Raw genomic sequence first — 16,663 nt, 5'->3', positions numbered from 1 at the left:
TAGTTGAAACATATTTTCAGAACTTACAAAGTTTTTGTTAAAATACTTGCAGTCTGGTACAAATACTAATGAAAATGTTACTTAATTTAAGAAGTAGTAGGGATGACGGACCGAGTTGAGCTCATGTACATAAATATGTGCATGCATGTGTGTACAGCTGTGACACTCAGAAAAGAATCAGAAATTTTCTCTTAAAACATTGTCTTTAGGTATACAAAAACCTTTACATTATATAAATGTACTTAAGGTAATAACTCTTATATAACAAAGTTAGAAAACTGACTTCTGTCTGAAACCTCAATTTGTTGTTCAATTTAGGGTACAAATATAAATAATATTAATGTACAAAATATTTACAGTTTATAGGTAGTTGTCACAGATGTGGCCATAATATTTGCCAAACAAGTTATGTATTAAAAATATACACTGAGCCCTGGCTGGTATAGTTCAGTTGGTTGGAATGTTGTCCTGTAACCAGAAGGTTAATGGGGTCAAAAAGTGACAGACTTTCCCCACTTTGGTTATTAAGATATTCTTATTGAAATAGTTCAATAAGTATTTATTGAAAACCTGTAATGTGCCCAACACATTTTATTAATGAGCATTAAGATAACTATATATATTCTCACAGAATAATGAAAAAAAAAGAATTCTCTTATTTAATGAAAAAGTCACTGAATCATAGTCTCTAAACTTGAAAAATAGCTCATGATTTGTTTTCATTTGCTTTTTTTTTTGTTTTTTGTACCCCACTTCATATTTTAATGATTACTCTTAGTAGACTGTAATAGGCTTTACTTATATATAGGAGTGATTATTAACATTATCAAGTGCATATTATAAGCCACACTCTGTTATAAGTGTTTTACACAGATTATTTCATTTAATGCATGGATTATTTCATTGGATATTTAATACTTATAAAAACCCTATGAGGAAGATACTATTATCATCTCCATTTTACAGAAGACACTTAATAAAGACATTAAGGCCTTTGTTCAAGGACTTAACTGTGATATAGTTGGAATAAGATTCAAACCTAAGCACATGTATATATAATAAGTTTAAATTATCATTTGAATAGTGACAATTTATAGTGAGGTATAATTCCAAAGTAATAAGCTCACCCCGCCCCACCAAACAAATAAACAAACCAGGACAAAGCAGTTTGAAATAGTCATCTTGAGGGAGACTATGTATTATTCCAGCAAGTCCATGTTGGGTAAAAAACATTGTTACTCTTCCTTTGGTATTGCTTCTACTTCATCCAGCACATAAAAGACAAATATATTGACTATACACTCACCTGTTTTCTAGACTGTTATTCATTGAATTTGTCTGTGAATAACTTGGCTATTTAAAAAACAAATTATATCTTTGAAATGCTGCTAAGGACTTTACATCATAAAAACATGCCACGAAGACAAGACTAAAATAAGTGGTGATGGTGGTGGTGGTTGTTTGCTTGTTTGTTTTTTAGCACTTTGGAGTAATTGGGATTCATATCCCTGGAATAAATGTAATGGACTCACAGGGTAAATTCTTTGCAAGGGTCTGTTTCCTCTCTGAAGCATTCTCTGAGACATAGTCTTCTCTGTACAATCTTGGGTACATTATTCCTCAGTGCAATTTATGTCATATGCAGCTTGTTTACTTGCATATAAGGACAAAGCCTTTCTTTTTCACATTTATAGTCTATGTGCTACCTAAAGCCTGGCATATAGTAGGTGCCCAGTAAATATTTATTGAATGAATGGTTTGGGTGCATAAATTTTATTATATCAGTTTAAGAATCAGTCATGGTACTTTACCCAGTATACACTAATTTTTCAATGATATACTTTTAAATATGAATTATTTATAAAATTTTAATAAACATTTTTGAGGAATAAGTTACATGCAGTGAAACACATGAATTTTGAACATATAAATAATGAGTTTGACAAAATGTATGTACCTCTGTTGTCACCACCACAATCAAGGTATGTTCCCATCACTCAAAAAAGTGCCCTCATTGCCTCTTTGAGGTCAGTTCTCTCTCCTGTCCCCTTTGCCCCAGGGCTTTTGTTACTATAAATTAATTTTGCTTTTTCCAGAATTTCATATTAATGGAATCATATACTATATACTCTTATTTCTGGCTTCTTTTGTCTAGCACAATGTTTTAGTGATTCATTCTTCTTGTTGTGTCTGTCAGAAGTAGGGTTTTGTTTTGTTTTTTTTTTAACCTCTAACATTTTAAAACTTTTTATTTTGAAATAATTTTTAGGTCTACCGAAGAGTTGTAAAAATAATAGAGTTTGCCTTTACCCTAATGGTAATATCTTGTTTGATCATAGTACAATTATAAAAATTAAGAAATAGACTGAAGTGTTTGTTGTGCATGGTTGGGAAGAATACCACAGAAATTATGTGCCCTTCTAAAGAGCCATACCAGGGTGCGTAATTTTGATAGGTCATATTACTAGTAATATTAACCTGTCAATATTATGAAATTGCCCTCTTTCTCTTTAAATTTTCCTTTTTGTTTTTTGTTTTTTGGCCAGGGAGCCAAATTGTTTGAGTATACCACAATTCGTTTATCTGTTGATGGACATTTAGGTTGTTTCCAGTTTGGGGCTATTACAAATTGAGCTGTTGGTATATGGGTCTTTTTGTGGATGTTTATTTTTCTTCTTCTGGGTAAACCCAGAGGAGTGAAATTGCTAGGTTATAGCCCTGGCTGGTGTGGCTCAGTGGGTTGAATGCTGGCCTGCAAACTGAAAGGTTGCCAGTTGACCAGTTCCATTCCCAGTCAGGGCACATACATCCCTGGGTTGCAGGCTAGGTCCCCAGTTGGGGGCATGCGAGAGGCAATTGATGTTTCTCTTGCACATTAAAAATAAAATCTTTTTTAAAAAAAAAAATTGCTAAATTATATGTTTACCTTATAGGAAACTTGACAAATGATTTTTCAAAGTAGTAACATTTTAAATTCTTAATCAGCAAGCATGAAAATTCTAGTTGCTCCACTCTTCACTAACACTTGATATTATCAGAATTTTGAATTTACCCATTCTCGTGAATGTACAGTGTTACCTCATTGTGATTTTTACTTCGTATTTCCCTGATGACTAGTGGCATTGTAATCTCCATATGCTTATTAGCAATTATATTTCTTTTGTGAAGTGCCTGTTCAAGTGTCCATTTTTTATTTGGGTTGTTTTTATTTTTATTGTTGAATTGTAGTTCTTTATTTATCCTGGTCATCTGCAAATTATTTACTTTTTCCTTTCCAATCTATATATCTTTATATCTTAGTTTATTAAAACAAATTTTTGGCATACTGTACTGATTAAATCTTAGTACCATGTTGAATGAAGACAGTTGTTGAGAATGACTTTTTTGCCATGTTCTTGATCCTAAAGAGGGAATGTTCAGCTTTTCCACTATTAAGTATGCTGTTGTAGGGTTTTTGTGGATGCTTTTTATCAGATTGAGGCAGTTCCCTTTTAATCTTAGTTTTTTAGTAGTTTATTTTTAACATGAGTAAGTGCTTAATTTCATCAAATGCTTTTCTCCCTCTGTTGATGATCTTTTTGAGTCTGTTAAAGGGTGAATTACATATTTGATAGAATTAACTAGTGAAGCCACCTAAGCCATGAGTTATTTATGTGGGAAGGTGTTAAATTTATACATTCAACTTTTAAACACAGATCTATGGCTAGCCAGAGTTTCTTCTTTTTCTTGTATCTGTTTTGACAATTTATATTCATTTCATCTAAATTTTAAATTTATTGGCATAAAGTTGATCATAACAATCTTTTATTATAAGATCTGTAGTAATGTTCTCTTTCTCATTCCTGATAGGATACTTTGTGTCTTTAAAAAAAATTTCCTTTATTAGTCTAGCTAGAAATTTATCAATTTTATTAATTCCCCCTACCAAAGAACCTTTTATTTCAGCAAATGCATGAGAATGAGGGAGATATAAATTTAAAGTAAGTGTGAAGTTACAACCTGTTTTCATGATAATTATTGATTACAAAAAAGGAGTTACTTATAAAATGAATATAATAAAGTAGTATCCAAATACTCCTAGCCCAATTATCTTTTATTTGGTTTATATTTTCTATTAGGACCTAGGCAGTAACCATTTTTGTTTTATTACAATTTTTAAGTTTATGATTGGTTTGCTTCTGTGTTCTGTTAGCACCATTAATATTATTTCTAATGTTGTTAACCTACTGTCTTTCTTGTTTCAAGTGTTTATGGAAAACACCAATTTTCACCCTGGCTGGGTGGCTAAGTTGGTTGGAGCGTTGTCCCGTACACCGAAAGGTTGTCGGTTTGATTCCCAGTCAGGGTACATACCTACACTGCGGGTTTCATCCCCAGTTGGGGTGCATGTGAGAAGCAAATGATTGATGATGTTTCACTCTCACTTTGATGTTTATCTCCCTCCCTCCCCTCCTTTCTCTCTAAAATCAATTAATATGTCCATGATGAGGATTTTTTTTTTTAAAGAAAAGAAAATGCCAGTTTTCTGAGCAGGATGAAATGTGGCACAATCCACTCCTTTCATATTTTTTTTCCCCTTGTATATTTTTACTTTAGAATTTGGGGATTCAGAGAAGAAATGATTTCTTAATTTTTTTTCAATATTAGCTCGCTATATATTATATGCTTTATAAGTAGTGGCTGTTAACAATAAATAGCTACCTTCCTTGTATACTGTTATTCCTAACACAGAGAAGACATCCCATAAGCATAGGATTTCTTTTATTAGGAGAAGAAATAACCAATACATGTTAATTTATCTGAAATGAAATGAATTGGCTATTCTGGCATACAGAATTTTAAGTGATACAGAGTTGCCATAGATAGATATAGTTTTCAGAGTGACACTGTAGTGAAATTGACAGTGAACCTAGTACTGATGCATCTCGTGTGTGGTTAGGACATCACATCTCAAATGGCAGTCATGTTTTGAATTGAACATTTATTGAGGGAGGGTGGTTATGGGCTTAAGGGCTTACCTTATAATACTGAAAACTGCCTAACTTTGTTTTGAGAAAACACCTACATAGGGCTTCTCAAAGTTTTCTTTCCTTGTTTTCACATGTGAGAAATTATATGACTTTAAAGGAAGGTGTGGGGGGTGGGATCTAACTTTGGAGATGTAAGCTGTTTTCATAAGGAAACAGTTCTGTTTTTGGTATTCTAGAAAATGGCCAAAGAACACCTCCTGGGGGGTGGACAGGCGCGTGCGCGCATGTGTGTGTTATGATTTGATTTGGTTTTCATTACTCATTTTTTAAAATAGTTCATATCAATATGTAAGAAAATTTGCTTTGGATGATCTCAATATTTTTGAGAATATTGCTCTCTATGTCAAATATTGGGGTTGATAGAATTAGTGGCGAGTAATCATTTAAAGCTTTGATTTGTCACTAATAAATAAGAAGGTGAGGCCAGCATACATACATGGACTCTTAAGAATTTTAAGCTGTATATTTAATAATACTGGAGTTGTAATTTTTCAAAAGTAAACTATATAGACCTCTGGTAGAATGAAGTTGGGAAGGGGAATTCTTTGTTTTAGTTTGGTAAAAGAAATTGATGGCCTTACTTGTTTTCTTTTTTTAATTTTTATGATTTTTAGTTACAGTGTTAAGTAACAAAATCCATTCTGATAGGAACCTCATTATTTCATCTCATCTGAATGCCACTGAGTACTTTAAACAGTTTTTCAGAAACAATACCTTTATCATCAGCTATCTTTGTAATTAAAGTGAGCTACGCATAGTTTATTTAGCAGATTTCTATGTAAGATTGACATTTTTAAATAATATTTAAAAACCTTGTCTATTAACATAATTAATTTTTCCTGAACCTAAATCACTTTTAATCCTGAAATCTGCCTAGAGGAGTAATGCCAGTACTGGTATTTAGCTCCTTATCTCTGTAATACTGTAGATTAACACTTTATTTTTCTAATGAGATCAGGTGCATTGATTATGCCTTAACTAGTTTGTCTACTAAATATAGCTGAGTTTATTTATGAAAGTCAATGTCCAGAATCTAGGTAATACTGAGTATTGTATAGGAGCTTTGCCCCTGACCAACCGGTGCACTGTGTTTTATAGAAGTACTTTTTATAATTAAAAGTATTTTAAAAGTATTTTTTAAGTGCTTTTTTAAAAAAGGCCTATTTATAATTCCTCTCTTACCCCAGATTACTTCGCAACATTCTTTGCACATGTTTATTAGTGTCAACAAAAGAAATTCCAAACGTAAAGAAAGGTTAAAAAAGTTTATTTGAGCCAGGGTTGAGGGCCAGACCCAGAAGCAAAATCTCAGAGGTTTGAGAAAATGCTCCAGGAAATGGCAGTTTTGCAGATTATTTTAAACATTAGAATCAAAGGAGGAAGAGGTAAGGGAGGTTCATGAAATCCATTGGTGTCATATTAAGGAGGTGGGGAAAAAGTAAAGCGGGAGATATCTAGGATTTGATAAAAAAATAAAATAGATACTTACTTTACATTGGCGGGTGCAGGATAGTTAACGTTTAACATACATGGTTTACAGAGATAGGCAGGCAAATGAGAACAGTGAGGAATGTTGGGCCCTTTCCTCCCAGTATGAGGATATGCTGGCTCTTGGCCCACCAGCATCTCAGTCTTAGTTTCTTTATTTAATCCAAAAAGGGGGGTCATAAAGTACTGCTATAAGGTTTAAATGAAATAGTGTATATAAAATGATAATGCAGTGAAAGTTGTCTTGCTCTGACTGGTGATATCAAAGTATTAATATACTGAACTTGAACTGTAAGGAAAAATCTAAGGAATAAGGAGAATAATAGCAATATTAAACTCATTCACACTCCTGTTTATTGTAGAAAAACCTGGAATGCTAGCTAGAAAGATGGCAGTGGAGTGAATAATCATTTGTTTTTAAGTACTGCAAACTTTCATGAATCAATAGAAAGTTAAAAGTTATTATCTGAGTAGCTTTTTAATGGGAAGGTATTTGGCATATGATTATGTTTCCATAGAAATTAAGCAGTGTTTCCAGCGAAGGGTTAGTTCTTAGCAGGATCATTCTGAAGGAATAGATTTCTAAGAAAAGGTCATTATTTAAATGAAAAATTTTTCCTTTATGATAAAGGTATCACTGATATCCTTCTAATAAGTGCATGGGGAATTGTTTTTTGTTTTTTTTGAAACACTCAAGAACTCTTTTCAGTGTAAAGAAGTAGTTGACCTTTGTGTTTCCATGAAAGACTTAAACATGCAGTAATGCAGTAATGCAGTAAGTTCTATGGCGATGTAGAATTTTTAAATTTTCAGAAGTGTTTACCCCAAGCAAGAGTAGGGCAACAGTTCTAGGGGGCGGGGGTGGGGGGAGGACGTTCGTTGATATTTACTTAATGCTCTTCACAAATACAGAGTTACTATTGGTTTAGGATTATGAAAGTGCACTATTATTTTTATCCTTTAGGAAATCATCTTGATTTTTCTTTTTTCACTTGAGATGTCTACATACTGTTTTTTTTTCCTCTTGGGCTCAACGATCTAAGAAGAGGTACATTCCAACCTTTGCCAGCTCCAACACATTTAGGTCCTGAGCCATGTGGATAAGCAATTACTTATTTATTTCTGTTACCATTTCAGGAGGAAGAGAACAAACACTTACTAAGCATGTACTATTATGTACTAAGAAATGTTTCAGTACTTTATATACAGTGTACCTTTTAATCGTCACTATAGCCCATTAAGGTATGGATTACTTGCTCCATGTTATAAATAAGGCCACCAAGTCAAGAAGTAAAATGACTTGTATATAGCTAGCAATGGACTTTAGACTTGTAGTTAGAATTTAAGCATAGGTTGGTTTCAATTTCTCATGCCACTCCCACTTACCAGAAGAACTGGAATTATCAATTAATAAAAGATGAGTAATCAATAAAAGAAAAAAAGCTCATTTAAAAATAATCTTTTTCTTTTTCCAAAAAGGGAATCTTCCCTAGGGTAAAATGCATCTTTCTCTTGAATTTGAATATAATTCTTAAATATGGTTTCACACAATTTTTCTTTTGCTTAATTTTTAGAAATAATCTGAAAGGGATGAAAACTCAAGAGTACTGTGTAATTACTCTACTTTAAGTGTTGTTAGAATTCTAAAATTGTGGGGAGTTGTTTTCAATTAAAAAAACTTTGGTAGATTCCAAGGTGGCTACAGAATACATGGAAGCTACCCTAACATTCTGGCCCCAAACCGGAATCACAGCTAAATTTATAGAGCAATCACCTTGAATAATCAACTGAAGTCTAGCTGAACTGAAATAATATAACCAAGTATTTACAGAAGAAGGCACACAGAGACTGATAAGAAGGGCAGAGACCCAGGTGTGGCAGTGACCAGAGGAATATGGTGGCTACAAAACTCCCTTCCCCCTGGAGCATGAGGTCTCAGCCCCATACAGGGATCCTAACCCCAGAACAACAGAGATGGGAAGAGGAGCCCGCATAGCATCTATGAAAATGAATGGGGAATCAGTATGCTTGGGATACCCAGACACCATCTTCTCAGGGACAAGCCCTCCTGTTTTTCCGGAACCAGCCTGGGAAGTACACTGCCCAGTCTCTGACTTCCTGGTGAGACCACTCTAATATACTCGGGTCCTGCAGAGGGGTTTGCTGGCTGCAGCCAGCAATGACCGTTGGGGCCCTCTTTTTCTGAGAAGGCTCTTGGTGGAGACCTAGAGAGTGACTAAACTGTACGGCTTTGGAAAGAGGGCCAATGTCATCCACCTTCAGCACACAGCTGGCACCCTTCCCACACCTGTTGAATCACTTGGCCAGCCCTGTCCTGCTGAGCGGTCGAGCAGGTGACCAGAGTGCCATGCAGAGCTGGGACTTTCGACAGTGTCTCCAGGGGAGGCTTTTGCCTAGGAACCAGATGGGTAGGGAGTTGGGGTGTGTGCTTACATCGAGGTGGGGGGAAGATCACTTCTATCTCCACAGTGAACTCATCCCATGCTCGAGAAGGGGAAGAAGTGCCCACTTACATCCTGCAGGCTGTGGGGACCACACTCAATGGGAGACTTTTTGGATCAGCCCTGCAAGTCCTGGATACCCCGCCCCACTTGTCTCAGTTCCTGAGCGGGATGAGAGAGAGGCTCAGAGTGGGGGCATTCAGAGGGTAATACCCTCAGAAGCTATTGTCTGGAACTGGGATGAAGTACTTGGCCCACTTCTTGGGGCTGGACTGGCATCACCCCCAGTGGGAGACTCTTTTGATCTGTCCTTGAGAGCCTGGGACAGAAGGGACAGCTGGCTGCACACATCCTGAACCTGCAGCAAGCCCCTTCAGGGGAAACTAGAATTGGAGACTTTTGCAGAGACTGAGTGCTTTGGCTCTGAAGTAGGGGCCACTTTCCCCTCATCGAGTGCTTGACTGTGTGATCACCAAGTACGGGGCCCACTAGCCCTATTCTCTTGACTGTGGTTGCCGTGCCCTAGTGAGTTCACAGCCTGTGTAAAAGGGGCTGTGGTTTGTGCCCAGCCTGGGCCCATTCTAGTCTTTTTTTGGAAGGCTCTGGGGGAAAACTAGGCAACCTCAGGTGAAATGTGGAGGCAGATTTCAGGGAGCCCTGTTCCTTTTACAGATCTACTCCCAGCTCTGATACGCAGATTGGGTCCCCCCACACACACCCAGGCCAAGTAAATGCAACCACAAACAGGAAACAGCGTAGTAGCTATAGACAGGTAGTCCAAGGCTGGTACAAGTAGCCCAGTGTCAGACCATCTTACACTGACCTGTGCTTGAACGTTGCCCAGGTGAACTCTGAACCAGCACAGCCAGTGGTGGACTTCAGACCATACCAGAGTGTGACCCAACTAGCCACACAAGCGGCACACCCGAAGTGGGATTGTGGCAGGCAGCAGATCCTGCTGGTAACAATTCGCCTGAGGGAACAATGCCTACACAGCAGCTCATATGTGGTGATCAAGGTTTACCCTTATAGTCAGCCAGTCTGAAGGGTTAACTCCACCCATGGAAGGGCCAAGAGTAATCAAGACTCAACTACAACACGGAGGTGCCCATAACCTACAGGAACTATTCCTGGAGCATGGAACTCAGGTGATAGGGAAGATTGTACACTGATCCCAACGAGACACATTCATCATAAAGCCATCACAACAGGTTTTGGAGTCATAACAGATCTACCTAATACACAGAGACAAAATGGATAGAAATATGCCTAAAATGAAAGAACAAGAGAAATACCCAGAAAGAGAGATTAAGTGGAAGCAACCAAAATACCAGATGCAGTCTTTCAAACAGTGGTTATAAGGATGCTCAAGGATTTTAGGGGAAGAATGGATGATCTCATTGAGAACTTAAAGAGATAGTAAGGAATCAACAGCAAGTTAGATGAAGCAGAGGATCCAGTCAGCAATTTAGTAGAACAAGATAACAGTAAGCACCCAAACAGAATATCAAAAGGTAAAGAGAATTTTACAAAATGAGGCAAGTCTGCGGCCCTCTGGAACAACATCAAGTGGAACAATATCAGCATCATAGGGATACCAGAGGGAGAAGAGAGTGAGCAAGGGATAGAGAACCTGTTTGAAGAAAAAATTACTGAAAACTAATCTAACCTGGTGAAGGAAATGGTCACACAAATTCAGGAAACATGGAGAGTCCCTCCCCAAGATACATCATAATTAAAATGGCAAAGATTAAAGACAGAGAAGCGTAAAGGCAATGAGAGAGACAGTTCCCTATAAGGGAGTTCCCATAGGCTGTCAGCTGATTTCTCAACAGGAACATTTTAGTCCAGAGGGGATTGGCATGAAATATTCACAGTGATGAAAAGCCAGGGCCTGCAGCCAAGACTACTCTATTCAGCAAGGCTATCCTTTAAAATTGAAGGTGAAATAAAGAGCTTCCTAGACAAAAAAAAAAAAGGGGGGGGGGAGTGTGGGGAGGCTAAGGGAATTCATTACCACCAAATCAGTATTGTAAGAAATGTTCAAGGGCCTACTTTAAGAAGAAGAAATAAAGAGAGAAGAACATAATGTAAAGAGTGAAATGGCAAATAAGTACCTATCAGCAATAACCTTAAATGTAAATGGATTAAATGCTCCAATCAAAAGACAGGGTAGGTGAATGGATAAGAAAACATCACCCTTACATATCCTGTCTACAAAAGACCTACTTCAGAACAAAAGTTACACACAGACTGAAGGTGAAGGGATGGAAAAAAAATATTCTGTGCAAATGGAAACAAAAAACATCTTGGGTAGCAATAGTTATATCTCACAAAATAGACTTCAAAACAAAAGCCATAAGAAGAGACAAAGAAGGTCGCTACTTAATTCTAACTGGATCCATCCAACAAGAGGATATAGTAATCCTTGTAAACATATATGCACCCAACATAGGAGAACCTAAGCATTTAAAGAAAATCTTGGTGGATGTTAAAGAAGAGATTGACAGCAATACAGTCATAGTAGGGGATTTTAACACCCTGCTGTCATCAGTGGGTAGGTGTTCCAGACAAAAAGCATCAGTGACCTTAAATGACATACTGAATCAGATTGATTTCATTGATAAGCACAATATAGATTCTTCATAAGTCCACATGGAATATTAAAGATAGACCACATGTTAGGATACAAAATAAGTCTTAACAAATTCACAAGATTGAAATATCCAGCATCTTCTCTGACCACAATGGTATGACACTGGAAATCAACTATAACAAACTAAAAAACATTCAAACACATGGAGGCAAAATAGCGTGTTATTAAGCAACAAATGGATTAGCAATGAGATCAGGAAGAAATTAAAAATTACCTGGAAACAAGTGAAAATGAATACATGACAACTCAAAATCTGTGGAACACAGTGAAAGTAATCTTGAGAGAGAAGTATATAACATTACATGTAGGCCTACCACAAGAAGCAAGAAACTTCTCAAATAAACAATCTAACCTTGTACCTAAGAGAACTAGAAAAAGAACAACAAAGCCCAGAGCAAGTAGAAGTAAGGACACAGTAAAGATCAGAGTGGAAATAAACAACATAGAAACTAAAAAAAAAAACAAACAAAAAAAAAACAAACTAAAGACAAATGAAATGAAGAGCTGGTTCTTTGAAAAGATAAACAGTATTGATGAACCTTTAACCAGATCCATCAAGAAAAAAAGAGAGGACCCAAATAAATGAAATCACGAATGAAAGAAGTGAGGTAACGACAGACATCACAGAAATACAAAGGATTGTAAGAAAATACTATAAACAACTATATGCCAACAAATTGGACAGCCTGAGCAAAATGGACAAATTCCTAGAAACATACAGTCTGCTAAAACTGAATCTGGAAGAATCAGAAAACCTGAATAGACCAATTACAACTAATGACATTGAAGCAGTAATTTAAAAAAAGAAAGAAAGAAAGAAAGAAAGAAAACTCCCTTTTAAAAAAAAACAACATGGACCAGATGGCTTCACAAGTGAATTTTACCAAACATTCAAAGAAGAAACAATATGTATCCTTGTCAAACTATTCCAGAAAAATTCAAAAGAAGGGAAGATCTCTAGGTTCTTTTTATGAGGCCAGCATCCTAATTCCAAAACCAGATATAAACACTACAAAGAAAGAAAATTAGGCCAATATCTCTGATGGATATAGATGATAAAATCCTCAACAAAATATTAGCAAACTGGATTCAGCAATATTTTAAAAAGATCATACACCATGATCAAGTGGGATTTTTTCCAGAGATGCAAGGTTGGTACAGTATTTGCAAATCAATAAATGTGATACGTCACATAAACAAAATGAAGGATAAAAATCACACGATCATATCAACGGATGCAGAAAAAGCATTTGATAAAATTCACCAATTTATGATAAAAACTCTCAGCAAGTTCGAATACAGGGATCATACATCAACATCATAAAGGCCATATATGACAAACCTACAGCTAACATTTACTCAGTGGGCAAAAATTAAAAGCATTTTCCTTAAGATCAGGAAAAAGACAGGGATGTCCGCTCTCATCTCTGTTGTTCAATACACTAGCCACAGTGATCAGACAAGAAGCGGGAAAAAAAGGCACCCAAATTGAAAAGGAGGAGGTAAAACTGTCATTATTCACAGATGACATAATATTGTACTTGGAAAACCCTAAAGACTCCACCAAAAACCTACTACATCTAATAAATGGCTAATTTTATCTCACATCATCACAAGAAGAATGAGTACAATACAATAAGATATTTAGAGCAAGCCCATATGTACATAACTTTTATTACAGTATATTATATAATAATTGTTCTGTTTTATTATTGCTATAAATCTTTTAAAGTGCCTATTTTATATATTAAGTTTATCATGGGTATGTATAGGGAAAAAAAAGTAGTACTTAGAGGGTTTAGTATTGTCCATGGTTTCAGGCATCCACTGGGGGTCTTGAAACTATTATAGATTACTCCAATTTTGTTCTATTGTTACTGGAATTGATGCACTCATTGGACATATAAATGAACATTTTTTTCATGGTGTAATTTTCTTGGGCAATAGGCCAGGGCACTCAGATCATGTTTCGAAATGTCAGCTATTATATATCCTCATCAAACTTACTGGCATTGGAGTCATATAAAGGGGTGAGGAAAAACAGTCTAAAGTAAGGAATATTATACAGTGTTGATGTCCTATCATTGAAGACATCTCAAACAAGATAGAACATCCCTTTTCATCTTTTTAAAAAATTACGATAAAAAGAGCACATAAAATTTATTATTTGAACTATTTTAAGTGTATAATTGAATGACATGAAGTACATCCACAGTCTTATGCAACCCTCACCATTATCCATTATAGAACTTTTCATTATCCAAACAGAAACTCTGTACCCATTAAGCAATAACTTCCCATCCCGCTTCTTCTCAGCCTCTAGTAACCTCTAATTTACTTTCTGTCTCTGAATTTGCTTATTTTACATATTTAATTAGTTGGAATCATATAACAGTTGTCCTTTTGTGCCTGGCTTATATCTCCTAACATACTGTTTTCAGGTTCTGTCCATGTGAGAGGCATCAGAATTTCATTCCTTTTTAAGGCTGAATAATATTTTACTGTATGTACATACCACATTTTGTTTTCCATCTGCTATCAGTGGACACTTGGGCTACTTCCTTCTTTGGCTATTGTGAATACTGCTGCTATGACATTGGTACACAAGTGTCTGAGTCCCAGCTTTCAGCTCTTCTGGGTATATACCCAGGAATGCAATTGCTGGATCATATGGTATTTAGCTTTTTGAGGAACTGTCTAACTGTTTTCCAAAGTGACTTCACCATTTTATATTCCTACTAGCAAATACATAAGGGTTCCTACTTCTCCACATCTTGACAATGCTTATTTTCAGTTTTTTGTTGTTTTGATAGTAGACATCCTAATGAGTATGGGGTGGTATATCATTGTGCTTTTGATTTACATTTCCCTAATGTTTAATAAATTGATGTTGAGCATCTTTCATGTGCTTACTAGCTATTTGTATATATAATTTGGACAAAGGTCTGTTTAAGTCCTTGGTTCTTTTTTTTTTTTAAATCCTCACCTGAGGATATTTTTTCATTGCTTAAAGAGGGAGGAAGGGAGAGAGAGAAACATCGATGCGAGAAAGAAGCATCAGTTGGTTGCCCCCCGTCCGCATGTGGACCAGGACTACATGCACTAGGACCAGGGATCGGATCTGCAATCTAGGTATGTGCCCTGACCAGAGATCGAACCCACAACCTTTCGGTTATGTAACAAAGTTCAACCGACTGACCCACACCAGCCAGGGTCCTTTGTTCATTTTTCAATTGGGTTTTTTGGTTTGTTGTGTTGTAGGAGCCCTATCAATATTCTGGATATTAATCTTTATCAAGTATATGATTTGCACATTTACTCTGAAAGTAATTTTGAAAGAAGAATCTCGAATATGTTTTGAGTAATCATTCCATTATTGGAATAAGTATATATTGCCTCAGGAAGTATTTATTTTGAATTGGAGAAGGCTCATTTGGATAAGTTCAGTTATGTTTGTTTTTAAAAGGCATTACTTGGGGAGGGGAAGGGAAAATAAAAGGCATTATTTTATGTTATAGCTTGTATAACATAGTTTTATTTTTTTTATTTCACAATTTTTTTCGTTTCTCATATTTTTGAGGTAGTGTGTCTTTTAGAAAGATAATTTATTTTGGAATAAATGTAGTGATCCTAAGGTAAAAAAAGAAATCTTTATTAATGTTTCCTTAACTGAACTAGGCTATTTTTTAAAAAGTAGGCTATTTTTCATGGCATTCTCCCCTCACCCCCAGTTTAGAAATTTTCTCTCATGTTTGCACTGTTATATTTTCTTTGGCTCCCACCTTATGTGTTATTTTGATTTCCTGCAAGTATTCATACATGATAACACTAAGCCAGTACTGTCGTTCCAAAAGATCAGTGCCTTTGGTAGAATTGATTTTCTCATCAAGACTATAAAATTGACAGCCTGAGTATATTTAAAATATTTCTGAGCAATCCTTAATTTGGAAGTCTTTTATTATAACTTCTTGCTTATAAAAGACTGTTCTAGTATTGCATTGGCCTCTAAATGGGAAGGCTATTTAAGCAACAAAGTGTCACTTGAACTACTTGATACATAAAATTCTTTATGTGCATGTATGTGATACTTGTGTACACTTGCGCTATTTAAATATTTTCTGAAAGATGATAGTTTAAAAATATCTTGATGTGATAAACGTTATTAAATTGGGGGAGGATAAATTAGGGAGGATAGATGAAACAAGAATCCAAAATAATGATAATTGTTAAAGCTTGGGTGATGGGTTTAAAGCAGCTCATTTAATACTCTGTCTACTTTTGTGTATGATTTTTAAAATATTAATAAAATAAAATTAAAAATCAGATGGAGAAAGCTGACAAAATGCCAACAAAGTAATTTTTTTTAAAGGCATTTAAATTCAAAGGTCTCTTAGTCTTTTCATTTCCATTTGAGATAGTCTTTATTTTGGCTATTCTTACTGTTTTTTCTTAACACAAGTATTTCTTACACTACTCCCCTCAGGAGAGTGAGGTACTATTTCTGCAGCCAAGCATGCTTTTGAGGTAGTCTCTCTATGTTAGGTAAGAATTTATAAATGAATGATATTCCAATGTGTTATATTGGAGATAAAAGTTCTTTGTATTAATTAAGATAAATACCCTCAAGACTATTATTTTTGGATATATATTTCATATATAACTTTAAGGCAGCCCCATTTTATATATGTTAAGTCTATACTTAGTTCCCAAGCTTTGATTCCTCTTGTGCCATTTCTGTATTGCAGTTAACAGTTTTCACTAATTCTAAATTTATGTCTCTGAATTGCAATAATATGTGGTTTCTTCCTAGAACATTAGGAAATTTAAAAGATTACTTAATAAAACCCAACTCTGTCTCCTCCATTTCATGGTGAGTGAAAGAATTACCTGTGTTTATGATCTCTACTTTTCATTGCCAGTCATAAAAGCATCCAAGTGTAAGATACTTTTTATGAATGTCATGGAAAAATCATGATTACAGAAGAAATACACAGCTTTAACATGGAAAATGAAAACATTTAAATTGT

General features: G+C 35.4%; 1 protein-coding gene across 4 annotated transcripts in view; it reads left to right on the top strand.

Moving 5' to 3' along the window:
• The window catches only part of NT5C2 (5'-nucleotidase, cytosolic II), a 105,967-nt gene that overhangs the window by 64,312 nt on the left and 24,992 nt on the right, over nt 1-16,663 (top strand). The gene's annotated exons all lie outside the window — the stretch shown is intronic.

The sequence above is a fragment of the Pteronotus mesoamericanus genome, unplaced genomic scaffold (genome assembly GCF_021234165.1).
Source record: "Pteronotus mesoamericanus isolate MK-2021 breed Mesoamerican mustached bat unplaced genomic scaffold, CSHL_Meso_final contig_657, whole genome shotgun sequence".
NCBI lineage: Eukaryota > Metazoa > Chordata > Mammalia > Chiroptera > Mormoopidae > Pteronotus > Pteronotus mesoamericanus.
This window is presented reverse-complemented; position numbering and strand designations above follow the sequence as displayed.